Consider the following 20,893-nt stretch of genomic DNA (forward strand, 5'->3'; position numbering starts at 1 on the left):
ATTAACTGTAGCATTCAGAGGATTCATTTGAAGGACAGCATCTTTTCATGTAGGTGGTAAGCAATTATTCCTAGTGCCTTCAGTAAACTTTTGGCCCTTCTTCCATCAGTACAAATTACATTGTTTGACTTAGAAAGTTCTCTAAAAACTCTTCTCGATGCCCCAGGATAATATTTAGTGATTCATTGATACATATTTAGCTCTATCTATTCTTGTCAAAAATCTTGGAATTTTATTTTATTTTTTTTTAAAGATTTATTTATTTATTATATGTAAGTACACTGTAGCTGTCTTCAGACACTCCAGAAGAGGGAGTCAGATCTTGTTACGGATGGTTGTGAGCCACCATGTGGTTGCTGGGATTTGAACTCCGGACCTTTGGAAGAGCAGTCGGGTGCCCTTACCCACTGAGCCATCTCACCAGCCCTTGGAATTTTAAAAACACAAAGATGACCCTTCTAAAAGTCTGTCCTGTTATTTTATAATTCTGTCCTCATTTTCTTTCCTATTTTAGATAACTACTCCTCACTAAGTCAGTACTTGTAGTCTAACATGGCTACGATTTTTTCACAGTTCCTCCCTTTTCACACCCTCACTTCTAACCCTTACCCAATTCAATTTTTATAATCATTTGAGATTCACATCAGCAATTCCTTTCCTCACCTGACAGAATAGTAGGCCTGGTTAAATCCAAGCCTCTTAGCTATATCATCAGTAACCTTTGGAAGCTAAAAATGGGAGGAACAGGAGACTCACCAGCAAACTAATAAGAAATGCATGTGCCACCACCATCTGGCTACTAGTGGGTCTTTTTTTAACAATTAGTTTTAACCTTCCAAGACTAATAAGAAAGATTTCCCTCAAACAGTGGTGGTGCTATACCCCTGGGGGTATTTAAAAAGCTAAATCTGTGCCTGGAAAAATGGCTCCAAACACTAGTTCTTCTTAAAGTAAGACTCAGGAATTCAGGTCCCAGTACCCACATCAGGCAACTTATCCACCACCAGTAACTCCAGCTCCAGAGGAGGGAGGGAGGGAGGGAGGGAGGGAGGGAGGGAGGGAGGGAGGGAAGAAGGAGGAGGAGGAGGAGGAGGAGGAGGAGGAGGAAGAAAGAAGGAAGAAGAAAGAAGGGGGAGGGGAGGGGAGAGGGGGGAAGGGAGAGGGAGAGATTGAGAATGAATTTAGGACCCACTTTGGGGTATTTATTATATATCCAAGTAAGCAAGCTGAATATGTACACAGATTTAAGAAAATTAGTCTAAATTAGTAAATATGGCAGTTTTCAGTAAAACCAGAAGGTTCCACAAAAGTGGGTATACTAATAAGTTTTTCTTTTAAATAAAATGCTAATTTCCTATTGTACTATCCTGGTATTAGGAAAAACAAGATCCTTGGTGGTTACCAGAAATCTGGTGCTCTAAGATATGCTCCAGTGTTCAAGGACTGCCCCAAACAAGAATCTTACTGAAAAAAGCTAAATGTTCAACTTTTTCAATCATTATTTTTATTACATTTTTATTTTGTGTAAAGGGGAAAGGAAAGTGTGGCACATGCCACAGCACACATGGGAAAGCCAAAATTGAGTCTCTCCTACTGGGTGGGTCTTGAATAGCTGAACTTTCTGAAATCGTAATGATTTCTTCATATCTTCTCTTGAACATGGAAAGCTTTTCCTACCACCTCACAGTCAACAAGTCACCCTGCTTCCTATTTCACTCCACATGCCCAGAAGAAGTACATTTTAAACCATGTATTTTTCCCTTTCTTCCTAGTATTACGAATAAACTGCCTCCACTCCTAATACAATCCTCAACTTCAATCCTACTATACTAGTGTCCATCCTTTTGTATCTAGAAAATGAGCCTAACACTCCTGTCATCTTTATCATTTCCTCCATTCTATTGGACCATCTTCTATCAGCAATCCCATATCACAATGGCACCCATCTTTACAAAGAAAATTTCACAAATCTTGACCTGTTGCATGGCTATAGCTACAAACCAATTTCTCTCTTCCCCTTTTAAGGGCCCAATTTTTTGAGCTTATACTTTTGATTGACTCTTTCCTCCTTTCATGTTCCTCTAAAATCCACCCCAATCAACTTGTAGCCACAGTACTTCTACAAACAGGTCTGGTCATGAATCCCTAGAATTTGCATTATGTTTAGTGCTGTAAATGATTTAATTCTCTTAGTTGACATTTCAACAGCAGGTGACAGAATAGAGTGTTCCTAACTTGTCTCACTTTTAATCCCTTGGTATCATCCTTCCATCCAAGATACTAGTCAGTCACTCTATTCTCTCCCAACTTTATAAGTTATTCTACTGCCTTATCTTTAAAACCTCTGAGTTGGGCTGGAGAGATGGCTCAGTGGTTAAGAGCACACGACCATCTGTAATGAGATCTGACGACTGCATCTCAAGACAGCTACAGTATACTTAGATATAATAATAGATCTTAAAAACTGAGTCAGTGGTTCTCAACCTTCCTAATGCTTTCACCCTTTAATATAGTCCCTTATGTTGTGGTGACCCCAACCATGAAATTATTTTGTTGCTACTTTTAAGTGTAATTTTGATACTGTTATGAATCATAATATAAATATTTGATATGCAGGATATCTAATATGCTTAACCCCAAAGGAGTCATGACCCATAGGTATCTCAGAACTCAGCAGCTACACCCCTGAAAATGCCATTTGTACACTAAAGACTCCAAAATTTTTATCAACCCAAGTTTCAGGCTCCAAGACAAGCGCATAACCAGAGAAGCCTGGATGCCTACCTAGTATCAATTCTACAAACACAACAAGAGTTCATTTCTCCAATCCTAGGCTAGGTCTCTCATCCTCCTCCCCTCCTCTTCCTCTTTCTCCTCCTTTTCTTCTTCCACTTCCTCTTCTTCTTCCTCCTCCTTTCTTTCTCCTTCTACTTCTTGGTGACAGCTACTCAACAACTACATCCCTCTAACTGCTCAGGACAAAAACAAAGGAATCATCCCTAACTTCTCTCTTCCTCCCACATCTGATCCATCAAAAAAAAAAAAAAAAAAAAAAAAAAAAAAAAAAGATCCTTTCATTTTTACCTTCTGGCTGTCAATATCTGAGCAATCCCATCTTCTACCACCAAATCCCTCATGTGAACTATACTATTGGTTCCAACCTGTCTTAAGTCCCCACATAGTATTTGTTCTGAACACGGAGTTTCTTTTTACAAAATCTCAAATTAGGCTATGGCATGTCTCTGCTTAAAACTTTCTAATAGCTGCTTCCTATGTCAGAGTAAACACTTGTTAATAATTAAGACTATCAATCTCCAGTAGTCTGACTCCCCATTTTTGCCTCCTCACTATCCTGACTTGCTGTATTACATCCACACTGGAATCTCTGCTTACGGTTCCTACCCTCAGACCTCTTTCTTTGTAGTATTTTACCCTTCATAACCATGTAATTCCATCCCCCATCGTCTCAGGAATTTGCTCAAATGCATATTATCATAAACCCAATTACTTAACAGTCTACAGACAATAGAATCACCCTTCAACATATATCTGCTGTATTAGTCTCAAACAGATATATCATTGGTACATGAAAACTTTATTGTTTACCTGTTTTCTACCGCTATTAAGAGTTCCTGGCACAAAGGAAAAATTAGAATTTCTCAAAGTATTTTCTTATACAGCACTGTATTTAATGCCCACAAAAGTACTGAAAAGTTGTAGGAAAAAATAATTAGCATAAATATATTTTATAATATGAAAGTACAGATACACAAACATGTTCAATGGCCTTTCTACAACTACAATGTGATTGGTACTGGCAGTCATCCATGCAATGTCTCTAGAATCCTGAGTTCATATCAAATGTTTCCAGGAGTATATGATAAAGCAGGTGTGCATTTAATTTTGCATAATAATCTATAAAAGCTCAACTTGACATCTTTTTCTTTAAACTATACCTAAGCATGAAACAGCAACTGAACTGTGTAATCCATACCATCTGTTTATTCTCACTAAAAGGCTGTGAGATTATCTTTAGAATTTACAGATCTTGTGAAAATTCTGACCAAAAGAAAAAGAGGAGTATAAGTCAAAAAACAGTTAAGTGCTACAGTATTACCTGTCCCCTGCACCTGATGAATCACACTTATCCCAGAAGGGTAAACCAACCCCTGGTAAATAAGCCAACAGTATTAATTCTTAAATAATCTTCAGCTGGCATTCTGCAGAACAGCATGACCAACTCTCTGAATATGAAATAAACACAAATATTTCTCTTAATTAGGCAGTTTGCAAAATTGATTCAAGAACCTGCAATCTAGCTCTCAACACCCAATAAGGCTAAATTAGCAATTTAAAAGAAAAAATTGTTTTGTTTGCACCTTGAGAAAAATAAAAAAGGTTTCATTTATACAAAAGTGCTGAATATTAAAAAATAGCATTAGTAGGAGGCAGAGGCAGTCGGATTTCTGAGTTCGAGGCCAGCCTGGTCTACAAAGTGAGTTCCAGGACAGCCAAGGCTACACAGAGAAACCCTGTCTCGAAAAACCAAAAAAGAAAAAAAAAAAAAAATACACACACACACACATATATATATACACACACACATACACACATATATGTATGTATGTATCATTAGACCATTCAATAATACATCTTAACTTCCAGCTCTTGTCAGTACTCACTCCCCTTTCCAGCACTGCTCACAAGGTTAAAAGCTATGAATCTGGATCAGAAAAGACATGAGACCTTTTCAGGACAACTTGGTAACTCCAGCTCATGTGTCAGTATATAACTCAGCCTTTCCCCAGCTCCTTTTAATACGAATTGTGACATAAATCACAAGATTAGCACTACTAGTAATCTGTGAAAAGCCACAGAGAAAAAAAAAAAAGCTGAATACTGTCAGACATTATAAGCAAATGAAAAATATGACAGGCTATATAATTAATGTAAAAGCAATATATTTGTAGCTACGGCTGAGGAATGAGCTAGTAGTTCTAAACAAAACCTAACTTCTTTGAGTCTCAATTCCTTCATTCATAAGATTACAGAGTGAGATAGTACAATGACTCAGCAGGTAAAGATGTTTGCAGACAGCCTGGCAACCTGAACTCATCTCTGGAATTCCCATAATGGAAGGAGAGCAACAACTCATATTTTCTGACCTCCACAGACATGACCTAATACATACATGTACACCCATATACAATAAATAAATGTGACTTTTTTTAAAGTTAGACTATACTCAAATTATTTTTTACGTAGCTTCTTTAAACTTGACTCTATGATAAATGACAACTCTCCAAGTATATCTTATATGAACAGACTTATTCTTTAAAAGTATATTATTTTGCAATACAATCATTTTAAACACTGTACAAAAAACCTAAGAAACTAACAGAGGAAACTAATATTTAATGTAATTGGACAAGGAAAATCCTGCCACACTGGCACCATAAAGGTTAAGTAGAGAGAAAAAAAACCCATAGGGAGGAAAGGATGAAGGGAAGAAGGGAGACCAAGAAGAAGGAAAGAGAAAGGCAGGCAAAACAAGAAGGAGAGAAGGAGATCTTTGTGTTCAGAACTGAGATGAGTTATCTTGGGCCTGGAAAGGCAGTGATACCTATCAAAAGGATGTAGGATCAAGGCAGCAGATGATGATGATAACAGTGACAGAACAAGTTTGTTTTATATCAGTATCTGTCTCTCCTCTTAAAAACAATGATGAAGGCTCAATGGACATACATTCTATATTAAATGGTGGTGCAGTTTCTGACAGTACTTCTAAGTCTTATGTACCAGTCAGAAGGTATCTGGATTTATAAGAAGAGAACCTGACTGGTGAAAGAATTGCAAAGAAGGCAACATATAATGATCACAACACACAGAAAATGTCAGCTACAAATGAAGGAGCTAAAGAAAAAGTTTACAAAGTTGGACTTAAAATGAAAAACAGTCTCTTAAGAACATTTCAGCATCTATCAAAAGTTGCCCAAGTGTGAATAAACCATAAGGATTAAGAAATAATCTTCAACCAAGCGCTTCTTGTCTTCTAATCAAATGCTCTACCACTATGCTGTATCACCAGTCCCAATCATTTGTTCAAACTGGTTTTGTCTAATTTTTTAAAGTGTCATGAGAATAGAAAATGATTGTAAATAAAATATAAAATATCAATTAACATTGAAAAAATGCTGAGCAGTAGTGGAACACAACTTTAATCCCAGCATTCAGGAGACAAAGGCAGCCGGATCTCTTAAGTTCGAAACGAACCTGGTCTAGAGTGAGTTCCAGGACAGCCAGGGCAACACAAAGAAACACTGTGTTGAAAAAAGAAGGGCTGGCAAGATGGCTCAGTGGGTTACTCTTCCAAAGGTCCTAAGTTCAAATACCAGCAACCACATGGTAGCTCACAACCATGTGTAATGAGATCTGATGCCCTCTTCTGGTGTGTCAGAAGTCAGCTACAGTGTACTTATGTATAATGAATCTTTGGGCTGGAGCGAGTGGAGTTGACCAGAAAGAGTGGGGTTGACCCACTCTGTTGATAATCCCTCGTATGTAACTGCATAAGATCAAGTGAAGACTGAAAAAGCATCAGAAATAAAAGCATTGTATTTCAAGAATCACTTACCATATACAAAAATGTTTCCAACTCTATAAGAAATATAAAGATAACAAAAAACAAATGGAAAAATATAATCATATTTAATATTCTTTTAAGTTGCCAATTAAAACACCAGTAATCAGACCATAAAAGATCTAAAGCAATGGCTCTCAACCTGTGAGTCATGACTCCTTTGGGGTCAAAAGACCCTTTCACAGGGGTCACATATATCAGATATCCTACATATCATACATATCATATTTACATTATGATTAACAGTAGCAAAATTACAGTTATGAAGTAGCAACAAAAGTAATTTTATGGTTGGAGTCATCACAACATAAGGAACTGTACTAAAGGGTTGCAGCATTAGGAAGAACCACTAAAGATTAAAGTATAATCTAAGAAACAATACCAAGGGCCTGGAGAGATGGCTCAGTGGTTAAGAGCGCCAACTGCTCTTCCAAAGGTTGTGAGTTCAAATCCCAGCAACCATATGATGGCTCACAACCATCCACTTCTAGGGTGTCTAAAGACAGCTACAATGAGCGAGCGGGGCTGGAGAGAGGAAAAAAAGGGTCTAAAGACAGCTACAGTGTACTTACATATAATAAATAAATCAATCTTGGGGTCCCCAAGTGTTGATTCTCTGGACTTACATTATGTTCCACTAAAAGGCATATTTCTAATGAAATCATTCCTTAAATGCAAATCTACATAACTCAATAAACAGTTACCAGATAAAAGGTAATATACACTTCCACATTAACAACTTGTTAGGTCACTTTCCCTAAAGACATCTGATTTAAGGCTTAACTCTCCAAACAGTAAAATAAATATATACATGGTGCCTGTTATTATTTTCCATTGTCCTTTACTGATATCACCTAAAGACACTGGCATTTTAATACTGCAAGTTTATACCAGCTTCTCTGACATGTAATTTGCATTTCAACTTCAAACCTTTGTCAGGCAGTAGTGGCAGACATCTTTAATCCCAGCACTCAAGAGGCAGAGGCAAAAGAATTCCAGACAGCCAAAGCTACAGAGACCCTGTCTCAAAAAAAAAAAAAAAAAAAAAAACAACAACAAAACAACAACAACAACAAAATACTTTATTTAAATGTAATTCTTGCTTATCAGTCCTGATGCTTCAATGGCTTTATACTATTTCCCTTGAAATAAAAGTTTAACAGGAGACAATCTTTATGTTTCTTACTTATGACAGAACTTTGATTAGCATCCTCAGGTTATATATATTACATGCAGTTTAAACAGTTCCTTTGGATAACATTTCTAAATCTGGCAACTAAAATAATTGCTTTAATTAATAATTTTTCCTATGTCAACTTTAAAGCCTCCTTCCATGATACACTGCTTCATCACAAATTCAATAGTAACTTCTTCCCTCTCTTTTTACTAAGTATTCTTAACATAGACTGTTTTCCTCATTATTATCTACAAAATGAATTAACTGAAATGTGAACTAGAAATGATATATAATATGCAATTTTAAAACGCCAATGTGAGCTAGAAAGACGGCTCAGAGGTTAAGAGTACTGGCTGCTATTGAAAAAGACCTGAATTCAAATCCTAGCACCTATATGGCAGTTCACAACTGTCTGTCACTCCAGTTCTAGGGAATATAACACCTTCACACAGACACACAGGCAGACAAAACACCAATGCACATAAAATAAAAATAAATTATTTTTTTAAAAAGATTCCAATGTGGTATGGAAAGACTCTAAACAAATCACATCATTATTTACAGTTAATACAACTTCATGGTATTACATTCCCAGTTAGGTACAAAGATGAAAATAAAATTTGGTTAAAAATATGTATCCTATATACATTCTGCTGGTGACCAGAATTGTGATTTCCCATGTTGTAGGCTCTGGAATGAATATTAACAAGCATTTAATTACAATAACATATTATGTAGAACACTGTTTACCATTTACTTGGCATTATTGTAAACACAATGCACACATTAATCTTTACAAAATTAATGAGGACTTTTATTTATAATTCACAGACCCAAACTTGGGAGATTTTTATAGGATAGTGGGATTTAAAGAGATGGACCAGTGGTTTTAAGAGCACTAGCTGCTCTTCTACAGGACCTAAATTCAGTTCTCATAATCCTATCAGGCAGCTCACAATTACCTGTAATTCTAGCTCCAGAGGATCTGATGCCCTCTTCTGGTTCCATAGGCACCAGTTTACTAACCAAAAAAAAAAAAAAAAAATATATATATATATATATATATACACATACACACACACACACACACACACACATACACATAAATAAAACTAAACCTAGAAAAGGGGGTGGGGGGAGAACAGGAGGAAAGAGAAGAAAAGAGAAGACGAAGACAAGAAGAAGAGGCAAGACAAGACAAGAAGATGAGACAACGGGCGTGGTGGCGCATGCCTTTAATCCCAGCACTTGGGAGGCAGAGGCAGGCGAATTTCTGAGTTCGAGGTCAGCCTGGTCTACAGAGTGAGTTCCAGGACAGCCAGGGCTACACAGAGAAACCCTGTCTCGAAAAAAAGAAAACAAAACAAAGAAGATGAGACAAGTCAAGTCAAGTCAAGACAAGACAAATTATCCACAACAGCCACGTATGGTGAAACATAACCACGTATAATCCCAAAACCTGTGAGGCTGAGACATAGTTGCTAGTTCTTAGTCAAAACTCCCAAATAAGTTTTTTAAAAAATTACCCAAAATATAAGTAAGAAAGTGGCAAAGCCATAATCTGAAAGTTCTGTTGGAGAGAGTTCAGCATTTAAGAGTACCTCCTACTCTTGCAAAGGAACCAAGTTCAGTTCTCAGCACCCATGTTGGACAGCTCACAATGCCTTATAATGTCAACTCCAGGGAAATTCAATGCCCTCTTCTGGTCTCCATGAGCACCTATCCACATGCCACATTTGTCCACAAGTATACTTACAGAGATTCACATTAAAAAAACAAAAAAAAAAAAAAAAAACTATTTAAAATTCTTAGATTTTTATTTTTAATTATGTATATGTAGGTAGAAAAGTATATGTATTTAAATGCAGACACCTGAAAAGGCCAGGGACATCAGATCCCTCTGGATCTGGAGTTACAGATTGTTAGCCATCTAGCGTGAGTGCTAAGAAACACACTCAGGTCCTCTACAAGAGTAACACTCGCTCTTAACAGCTAATCTCACTCTAAATAGGTCATCTCTGCAGACCCCTAAATAAACCTTTTTTTTTTTTTTTTTTTTTTTTTTTTTAATGTTCTGTTAAACTGAGTGGTGTTGGGAAGCAGAGGCCGGCAGATCTTGAGGCCAGCATGGTCTACAGAACAAGTGTCAGGACAGTCAGGACTACAAAGAGAACCTGTGTTTAAAAAAAAAAAAAAAAAGAAAAAAAAAAGGTTTGATCTATGTACCTGTCCCAGACTCCATTTCCAAACAACTCTTGAAGAACTCCCCATTAACCATAGAGATCCAAAGTTCTTCCCAAGAAAGCATTACTGCAGACAATCTTACTTTTGGTATAGTATTAATAAACCAGTTATACTGAAGCAATTTTGCTTTCAACCTCTCAACTCTCATCACTCTATCATGTCATCTACTTCTGACTAAAACAGCTTCTAAATTTTAATCTCAAACTTGGGGATTCAAAGCAAATCCTATCACATTTACAAAGTCTCTAGTAAGTCCAAATATAAAATCTTTGCATCATCTTTCCTATAGAATCTACAACTATTTTAGCTATTAATAATATCCTTCCTTATACTCCAACAGCATGCTTTTTTCCAATCTATAAATTGAGAACCATAAGTAATGTCAAAATATAGAATCCAACTCACTGCATAAATATGAGATCAATAAATATCAGTAAGTACACTGTTTGATAGAGCTGGATTTTAATCTACTATCTTCTAGCTGTTTGACAGTAGCACGTAAAGCTGAGCTTCAATCCTTATTTATAATAAAATTAAATGTACATTTCATGAGATTATTTTAAAATGTGATTTTCTAAAAATTGCCTTCAAATATGAGATCTCTGAGCACTCTCAATAGTGAAGCCAGAAAACAGAAGAATGGTATTTTCAATGCATTTAACATGAATATAGGGGTTGGAGAGACAGCTCAGGAGTTAATACTTGCTGATAACTGCAGGGGACATGGGTTCAGTTTCCAGCACCAACATCAACAGTTTACAACTACCTATAAATCCAATTTCAAAGGATCTAACTTTTGGCCTCCATGGTATTTGCATACATATGGTCCATATACAAATAAGCAGGCATGCATACATATACACAAAGTTATTACATGCCTTTAATCCCAGTACTGGAGAGGCAGAGGCAGGCAGAACTGAGTTTGAAGCCAGCCTAGTCTACAGAGCAAGTTCCATGACAGTCGTCAGAGTTACACAGAAAAACCCTGTCTCAAAATAATACTTTTTTTGGGCTGGAGAGATGGCTCAGCGGTTAAGATCACTGACTGCTCTTCCAAAGGTCCTGAGTTCAAATCCCAGCAACCACAACCATCTGTACAGCTACAGTGTATTCATATACATAAAAATAAATAATCTTAAAAAAATACTTTTTAAATTTATATATAATATGCTACATATATTATACAAATGTAAATGGAAAAAAGGAAGGCAGCTAGGTGTGGTAGCTTTCTTGAATTGGGACAGGAGAATCAGAAGGTCAAGATCAACCTCAACTAAGTACATAATTAGTTGAGGCCAGCTTAGGTTACATGAGACTTTCTCAAAAGTGAGAGGGGAGGGAGGAGAAAGAGAGAGAGAGAGAGAAAGAGAGAGAGAGAGAGAGCAAGAAAAAAAGAAAAAGAAAAGAGAAGAGAGGAGAGGGGAGGGGAGGGGGTCCTCAGGAATTAAGCCAAATGGGGGACTAAGAACTGCTATGTTTCTGAATAAATTCAAACATTAAGTTTTAATATTACTGCATGTCTAATATTTAAACCTTTCTCTATGTTAATGTTGATATATAATCAATTATACAACTAAAATAGGCTATAAGTTAAGAAGAGGGCAAATTACTATATAATCTATGCATTGTCCAAATTTTAAATGGCACATCATATCAATTAATATCCTAATAAAGTCAAAATATAAAACTGTATTTTTTTAGGAAAACAACCTTAAAAACTTCCAAAGAAACTAAGGAGAAACCACATCTCCCCACCCAACAACCGGAGTGGTGGTGGTGGTTGGTGGTAGTGGTGGAGGAGGAGGAGCAGGAAGCGGAGGAGGAGGGTATTACACTGTCCATCCTTTCAAACTAGGAAGTTGTAACTTTTAAAGTTCAAAAGGTGAAAATTTAGTGGGATTAAGTGTCTAATCCAAGTTGTGGAGCAAGTAGACAAGGTCAAGACATGAAATCAGGTTTTCTTAGTTCTAAAATATATATTTCAATGATATCAAGTTTATTCTTGAAGGAAAACAAAATAATCAAGTGACAAAAAAATTTAAAAACATAGAATGTTGATGAGTATTTAGGTTAGAAGAAGAAAAAGACATCAAAAGGAGTTAAACTGAGTAACATTTTGGGTCTTCAGTCTCTCCGTCCTGCCATTTGGGTCAGATCATCTCCTCCCATGCGGACTGTGTAGCTGTGACCTACATAAAATGTGCCACAGTAAGAGGTGTCTCCTTCTACAACTCCAATGAATTCTTCTTCCCTGAATCCCTATTCCTCTGCCTGTGTCCTATATACTGCCACCTAAGTCTCCTTGGGCAGCAGCAAGTGAAAATAGTAACATGTTATACCCTCAGTAATCATTTGTATATAACAAGTTTCATCTCCATAGACCTTTGCTTCCCCATATATAAAATGAGAAGCTGAATTAAATAACTTTAGAAGATAGTTCAGACTCTTATTACTAATAGTTTTTTTTTCAATTTACTTTTTATTTTCAATCTTTCAGAAAAATGTAAATATTACCATACCACTTGTACACATATTTCACTTAGTTTCACTAGGAGCTATTTCAATATTTGCCTGTAATAATAACCTTTATAAATGAGCTCCTGTATCCCTCAGACACAAACCACTAGTAGCTTTGATTTTGACAAAGAGATAAACCACACCGTTATTGGTCATAATCCACAAAATACACTCCTAAAAAACATATTCTCAAATGCCTTAATCCAAATGCTGAAATCTCATAACACCAAAATCTGATGTTTAAAATCCTAAAAGTCAGCCAGGTGTGGTGGCACACACCTTTAATCCCAGCACTCGGAAGGCCTCTGCAGGCGGATTTCTGAGTTCGAGGCCATCCTGGTCTACAAAGTGAGTTCCAGGACAGCCATGGCTATATGGAGAAACTCTGTCCAAAAAAAAAAAAAAAAATCCTAGAAGTCAAAATGGCAAAATACAAAATGCTCAAATGAAACCAGAAAGCCAACTTCTCGAAAGCCCCAATTCTTGTATTCAAAAAGGCTTTAAACACATGGACCAGTAAAAATGACTCCTCAGGTAAAAGTGATTATCACTGAGTTCAATACCCAGAACCCACATGGTAGATGGAGAAACTACCACAATTTGTCCACTGACCTCTACAGACACACACACACACACATACACTTTACAACACTACTGGTGGTGATAAGCAGGAAAAAACTTATATGGATATTAAAAACTTAATTTTGGATATTATTGAATTTATTTAGAGACCAATGAGATGACCTAGGGCCTAAATTCTATTCCTTAGTTGGAAAGAGGACTGAATCCTGCAAGTGGTCTCCTGACTTCCATATGTGGGTTGTGGCATATACATCAGTGTGTGCTCTCTGGCACACAAAGGAAATACAAAAAAACTAAATACAATGTTAGCTAACAAAATGTTAAATGTATAAAAAGCTAAATACAATGTTAACAAAATGTTAAATGTATTTTACAAAAGACAGTTCAGAAAGAGGACTGTGGGGAAGTAAACTAGCATTTCTATGCTAAATTGGAAGCACCTAGTAAATTAAGAAATTATTTCCACTAGTCACAACTGCCTCTGCAATTTGTGGTGAATACTTTATCATTTCTTTGGTCATATCTGAATCCCGAATCATAATGAAGCAGAGCCAAAGTCCAGATAGTGACTAAAAAGCTAATTCAAGGACAACATAATAGCACAGGGCTGAGAAGGTAGGAGGAAGAGAAGTTGTTCATGCCTAGCCTGGACAGTATAGCAAAGCAAGATCTCAGAAAATAAGCTGATGGGACAGCTCAGCAAAACTGTTACAATTTAGTAAACATTTTCAAACATTTTGAAGGTAAGGTCACAGGATTTCCTAGAAGATTGGATATAGGATGTAAGAAGAATATGTTTAACCCCATGGTTATTGAACCAAACAACTAGTGGATAGCACTGCCTTCATCAAACATGGTAACATGACTAGAGTGTATTTTTAATGGAAATCTGAACCGGAAAGGTCACGCACTGCCTATGGGACTATAAAATTATGAGGTCATTTTTTGGAAAAGACTGATTTGCAACCATGTTCCACTCTAAATGTATATTAGACACCCTAGTGATTAGGCAGTTGAATACATGACTTTGAATAAACATTCTCCAACTGAAATATCTCAACAAGAGATACTAACTTATAAGCCAAGGTAAATGCAGTTTTTGAAAATGGTACTTGAAGACATACAAGTCTAGATGTCCTCAATAAACTTTGAAGTTTTAAGATGAAAAAAGAAACATGTGAAACAACAAAGGAAAAATAAACTGATAAGGACTTGTCAATAAGATAAGAAGTAGAAAGAAGACAGAAGGTAGAAAACACACCATCCTGAAAGCCAAGAGTTAAGGAGGTATAAGAGTACTCAACTGCCAACTGCTGCTTTTACATCAAACCAAATGACTGAAAACTGACTACTAAATGTAGGCATGCTGGCGTTACTCATGACCTTGTCTAGGGCACTTTCAGTTCAAAAGCAGAAAACCCTGATACAAATGGGCTTAAGAACATGGAGAAACTCTTAAGTAGTCATATAAGAACAACAGAACTATAAAATCATGCAATCATTTCTGCAAAACAGATTAAATAAAGTTCTTCAAAACAGCAAATATAAATTGCTAAGTATAGACTCATGCACATTTTTAAAATATGTTCAAAAAATTGTTGGATGGTACAGTACATGCCTTTAATCCGAACACTCAGGAGGCAAAGGTAGGTGCACCTGAATTCAAGGTCAGTATGGTCTACAGAGTAAGTTCCTGGACAGCCAGGGATATACAGAGAAACCCTGTCTCGAAAAACCAAAAAAAAAAAAAAAAAAACAAAAAAACAAAAAACAAAAAAACAAAAAGACAAAAAAAAAGAAAATTAAAGCTTAAAATAATAAAATTAAACTATTTTTCATAATAGCCAAAACATGAAAACAAGTCTAATGTCATCAACTAATGAACAGATAAGCAAAACATGGTATATCTATATAATGGAGTATTATTACCTGGTCATAAAACAATAACAAAGAGTTGATAACATGTATGTAATATGAATGAGCCTGAAAACCTCTAAGGTTTGAATGTAAAATGTCCCTCATAGGATCACAGTTTGAACACCTGGTCATCACTGATAGTTCTGCTTGGGAAGGTTCTAGAGCCTTTAGGAAGTAAAATCTTGCTTGAAGAAATGAGTCAATGGAGGGAAGGCCTTAAAGTTTTATATTCTTGTCTCACTTTCTGTTTACTCTGCTTCCTGAGTATGGATATAATGTGTGAGACCTGACAACTTCTTGCTACCCTGCCATCTACTCTATCTATGATGGACTATACCAACATGAAACTGTAAGCCAAAACTAATCCTTTCCTTCTTTAGTACAAGAACATTAAACAAAAACAAAATTAGGCAAAAAAAACAGACACAAAGTCCATGTATTACATGATTTCACTTATTTAAAATGTCCAGAACAGGTAAATCCTATAGATATGGCATGTCAATCAGTGATTTCCAGAGTCTGGAGAGGAAACAGTCCAACTGCTCAGGGCTTTATAGGGGTGATAAAAAAATATTCTAGAATCAGTGGTAATGGATGTACAAGAATGAAATATACTAAGGCACAGAATCATACCCTAGAATTTTATATTATATGGTATCTTAGTCATTTTATTACAAAAGAGGGCAAAGAGCTGGGTGTGATGGTGTACTCCTTTAATCTCAGCACTTGGGAAGCAGAAGGCTCTTGACTTAGAAGCCAGCCTGAAGTACATAGCAAGCTCCAGGTCAGCCCAGGCTACTTAGTGAGACCCTGTCTTGAAAGAAAGAGGGAAAAAAAGGGATGGAGAGAGACAGAGAAAGAAATGGTAGAAAATGGTAGCTTAAATGTCAGTTGGTTAAAGTGAAGTCAACCGTGGGTTTTTTTTCTTTGTTTTGATTTTTAAGATTTACTTTATGTATATGACTACACTGTCGCTATCTTCAGACACACCAGAAGAGGGCATCAGATCCCATAACAGATGGTTGTGAGTCACCATGTAGTTACTGGGAACTGAACTCAGGACCTCTGGAAGAGCAGCCAGTGCTCCTAACCACTGAACCATCTCTCTAGCCCCAGAGGTCAATTCAATTGTCATTACATGAGAAAAATTACCTTTTATGTAGATAAACTCTGTCTGGAAAAATAAAAAAACAAAACAAAATATAGCGATGCAAGAAAATTGAGTAAGGGGATTCCTATACCACTATCCTGAAGTTAGAAAGGGGATAACACGCAGTACATTAGAGTTTCATTTAATGAAAGCCCAGATAGTTCTATGGTTAAGAAGAATGAAAGTGGGGCTGCTCCTTCGGGAGGTCCATCTATAAAGGGCTCTGCCCTTCTTCTGGTGTGTAGGAGTACAAGCAGACAGAGCACTTCTACATTAAAAAAAAAAGGAAAAAAATCAGTATATAGTATTTTATTGTCTTTAGTAAAGTGGGAACAAGGTTGAATATAAGTGATAGTGTTACTTTTAAAAAGAAAAAAGAAAAACAAGTCCATTGTGGTGCATAGCTTTTCCCCATAGAGAAGAAAGAGGCAAGATGATCTTAAGCTAAAAGCCAGCATGAGTTATACAATCTGGACTGTATGTAAGGTGGAGAGAGAAAAAGAATCTTATAACCCAATAACTATCTAGGAGAATGACAGTGTGTGGACTAAGTGTTGATTGTCTGGCAGCATTAAAGGTCCACAGAGATTTTTAATCTCAAGAATTTGAAAATATGGTCAGTCAGCATGGCTGTCTATGTGTGTTTCCAGCTATGTTCAAATGAACAGTGCTAGAAACCAAACCTGAGTCTTTTTTTTTTTTTTTTTGATTCTTTAATCTTTTTTTTTTTTTTTAAGATTTATTTATTTATTATATGTAAGTACACTGTAGCTGTCTTCAGACACTCCAGAAGAGGGTGTCAGATCTTGTTACAGATGGTTGTGAGCCACCATGTGGTTGCTGGGATTTGAACTTCAGACCTTCGGAAGAGCAGTCGGGTGCTCTTACCTACTGAGCCATCTCACCAGCCCCTGAGTCTTTTTTAAAAGCAACAAGTGCTGTTAACTGCTGAACAACCTCTCCAGCCCGCTCCTACTTCTTTGGGGGGGGAGGGGATTGGGGGGGACAGCAGAGTCAAGACAGTGTTCCTCTGTAAAGCCCTGGTTGCCCTGGAACTAGCTCTGTAGACCAGGATGGCCCAAGAACTCAGATCTGAGATCCACTCTGCCGCCTACTTCCTAAGTGATAAGATTAAAGGCATCCAACACCAACACCCAGCTCTCCTAAATTTCACTCCAATTCAAAGTCAGAAGTCAGAAGACCAGGAAGTACATAACCTTAAGAACCTATCCACGCCCAACATCAAATAAACTACCAAGTACTGAAGATTTAATGTACAGAGCTTTCCCCTCTTCTTTTTTACATGGCCTTTTTCCCTCAATGCAATGCTCTCAAAATATGTGCTCTATCTATCCTACTTGCCTTTAAAATTAAATACAGTGAAATGATCTTTTTACTTTTAATAGAGCAAACTGGCCTAGAGATCCACCTGCCTCAGTCTCCTAGTTCTAAGATTAAAGGTGTGTGTTACAACACCCAACTAAAAACAATGATCCTTTCTTAAAAGAAACAAATCTGTCACCTTTCCTTGGCTAGGACTCCCCATGAATTAGCCCAATCTCCCTGTTTCTCTGCAGTCTACCAAAACCATCCTGCCAAAGGTATCCTACAAAAGTATATAGGCTTGCTTACAGTTAAGTTACATGAACAAAGCACACCATTCTCCATCTTTCTCCTGTTGTGCTTCTATGAGGCATATAGCTCCTTCACACTGCTGCATTTGATTTTTGTCTTTCAAAAACCCAATCAGATACCCATTTCTCCAGGAAGTTATTAACCCTACTCCAACCTAAATAATAATTCATCTCCTTCCCTCCTATGCTATTTCTATACCCTAGTCATATCTAGAAAATTATCACACTTGTAGCTAGAAATGGTTTTCAGTGTCTACCGAGCTTAAAAACAGCCCACACACAAATACCTATTCTGGGAATGGTCTCTTTTACCCTTCCACAACACAAGGACACCTTAGAACAAACACAAAACCAAGTTTCCATCAGGAGATACTGATTCCAAAATCCTGTGCTCAAGAATTATTGAGGAACAGCTCTGTGGTCCCAGGGCCCTAGGCAGACAGAGGTGGCAACTCCCAGGGACCAGCCTCACGATACAGAAAGGTGGTGCACAGAGAAATATGCAAGAACAAAACTTTTGACTTAATCATAAAATAACTCCTGAATGGTACACATTGGTTGCTGGTGTTTCTAGCAATGATACTTGGACGTGTTCTGACCAAGGAGGCAGGTCTGAGAACGTAGCTGAAGGTCAAAATAGGAAAGCTGGAGGCAAGGAAGAGCCTTGAATCAATCTTGAGGTGGGACGTTGACTCTAAGATGTCCTTGAGCAGTGGAGCCTGCGGAGGGAAAGGAATGGATGCAAACCCGGTTGAGACATACGACAGTGGGGATGAATGGGACATTGGAGTAGGGAATCACTCATCCCTGACCTGGACAAGGATCTGGAAAAGGACCAGCAGAAACTAGAAATGTCAGGCTCCAAGGAGGTGGGGATACCAGCTCCCAATGCTTTGGCCACACTACCAGACAACATCAAGTTTGTCACCCAAGTGCCAGGTTCTCAAGGGAAGAAAGGCAAATCAAAATCTAAAAGGAGTAAGAGTAACAAAGCCACTAGGCAAACCCACTCCAGCGACTTCCTTGTTCTCTCCAAGTGAGGAAGCAGCAAACAAGAAAGAGGTACAGGGTCACTCAGGTGATGGTACCAATGCAGGAGGCCTGGTTGCTGCTGTTGCTCCCAAGGGCTCAGAGAAGACTGCTAAGGCATCACGCAGTGTAGCTGGCTCCAAAAAGGAAAAAGAGAACAGCTCATCTAAGAGCAAGGACAGAAGTGAAGGTGTGGTGACTTGTTCAGAAAAGGATCCTGGGGACCTCCAGTCAGTTCCCTTGGGAGGACGGGATAGTCAGTATGATGGAAGTGCAGGGATGGACACAGGAACCGTGGAGCCACTGGGAGTATAGCAGCGCTCAATCCTTCAGGAACTAAGCTGGAGCCAGAGGAAAGGGAGAATGAGTGCTGGCCACTAAAGAAAGTCAAGTCTGAAAAGACGAAATCTTCACCACAGCAGCGCTGCCACTGCACCTGATAGTGCCAGTGGTCAATAATGATATCTCACCTCCCTGTGAGCAGATCATGGTCCATACCCGATCAGTTGGAGTCAACACATGCGACGTGGCTCTACCCACAGTGCCTGAGTGCTTAGGCCCCTGTGAGCCTGGAATCAGCTTCAACCTTGTAGGCATCATGTGGCAGGAAACAAAAGAAGCTAAGTCCATCCTGCTCAATTACCTCTGCTGAAGAGTCCCTAAAGGCTTAGTGGTATAAATATTGCCACCAAAAAAAGTGGGAATACTGCCAAGCATCCGTAAGAATATTCATTGACCCCCTCCTCTTGGCCATACCCACACAAAGGCTGGAAAGAGTGGTGACATATTTTTTAGTGCTCTTACGATTCCTAGAGACGATTTGTTTGTTTGTTGTAGTTCTGGAGATTGCAAGTCGGCCTTGTTTACATCCTTAGTTCTAGTGCCAACTTTTTAAATTATCTCCTTTTTAGTACACAGTCACTTAATAAGTGCTTGCTGTGTCATTTAAACTATATCTGTACTCTCTATACTCTCTCCTTTATGTTTTGTATTGGGGATTCAGATGACAGGTGGAATTTTCAATTAGACTTTAAGAGAAACTAATAAAAAGGTGTTTGAGGGAATCAAGGGGGGAAAAAAGGATTGAGGAAGGACTGAGCCAATCAGGGTCTACCTCACAGAAATACAGACATTAAATTAAAATGGAAAGCTGGTATATCTGTGTGGCTGAAAAATGTTAAGATGAAAATAAAGGCTGTGAGAACAGTCACACATTTTTACTGGAAAGAAAAAGCAAGCAAATCCTCAAAAAGAATCTATCATGGGTGGGCAGAGTGAAATGGTTTAAGAAAACACAATATTAAAGGCCTTTGGACTGTTGCTTTAGTTTTACCTAAGCCTCTTCAAATTCATGCCTATGGCATCTGTAACCAAGACCTCTATTTCTATTATTCACAGCTAGAAGTTCCAAATGGAATTGTACCAAACCTTCTTTACTATGTCTCTTTCCTACTAGCACGAAGAAGGCAGACAGAATCTTACTCATTCATGTCTTCATCTGCAGGACTAGCAGACCTTTAGAAACATCAGGTGCTTAATGATCACCATTAAGTACTACTCAGACATACTAAGAACTGTGCATTTTCCATATAAACTTTTACAAAAATGTATAAAAATGTACTGTTCTTTAATTGAAAGAATGATGAAATGAGGAGCTGGAGAGATGGCTCCGTGGATAAGAGCACTTGTTACTCTTGCAGAGGACCCAGGTTCCGTTTCTGGGACTCACATGGCCATTTACAACCACAGGCAACTCCAGTTTCAGGGGATATGCCACATTCTTCAAACCTCCACAAGCACCAGGCACATGTGAGGCAAATATAATATATTTAGAAATACATATTTGCCTGAGTGTACAGATACTCGTTACACATAAATCTAAAACAGAAAACTAGAATTATGAAATGCTATGAGAAATAAAATTGTTTTGTTTTTCAAAACAGTGCTTCTCTGTGTAGCCCTGGATTTTCTGAAACTAGCTCTATATACTAGACTGGCCTCAA

The 20,893-nt window shown here is 37.6% G+C and overlaps 1 protein-coding gene and 1 pseudogene across 23 annotated transcripts in view; one reads left to right on the top strand and one right to left on the bottom strand.

The window, feature by feature from the left end:
• Positions 1–20,893, bottom strand: part of Strbp (spermatid perinuclear RNA binding protein) — a 134,011-nt gene that overhangs the window by 83,628 nt on the left and 29,490 nt on the right. For 2 of the 23 annotated variants that reach the window (NR_166612.1, NM_009261.4), the window contains exon 1: positions 8,780–8,847. The exons of 16 other annotated variants lie outside the window; for them this stretch is intronic. The gene's annotated coding sequence lies outside the window, so the exon portion shown is untranslated. Of the gene's footprint in view, positions 1–4,117; positions 8,621–8,779; positions 8,848–20,893 lie in introns of those variants that run through there. 5 more of the 23 variants (NM_001355259.1, XM_011239044.3, XR_001781604.2 and 2 more) reach the window with 5 other exon arrangements.
• On the top strand, positions 18,435–19,508 carry Gm13543 (predicted gene 13543; annotated as a pseudogene).

The sequence above is a fragment of the Mus musculus genome, chromosome 2 (assembly GCF_000001635.26).
Source record: "Mus musculus strain C57BL/6J chromosome 2, GRCm38.p6 C57BL/6J".
Taxonomy (NCBI): Eukaryota; Metazoa; Chordata; class Mammalia; order Rodentia; family Muridae; genus Mus; species Mus musculus.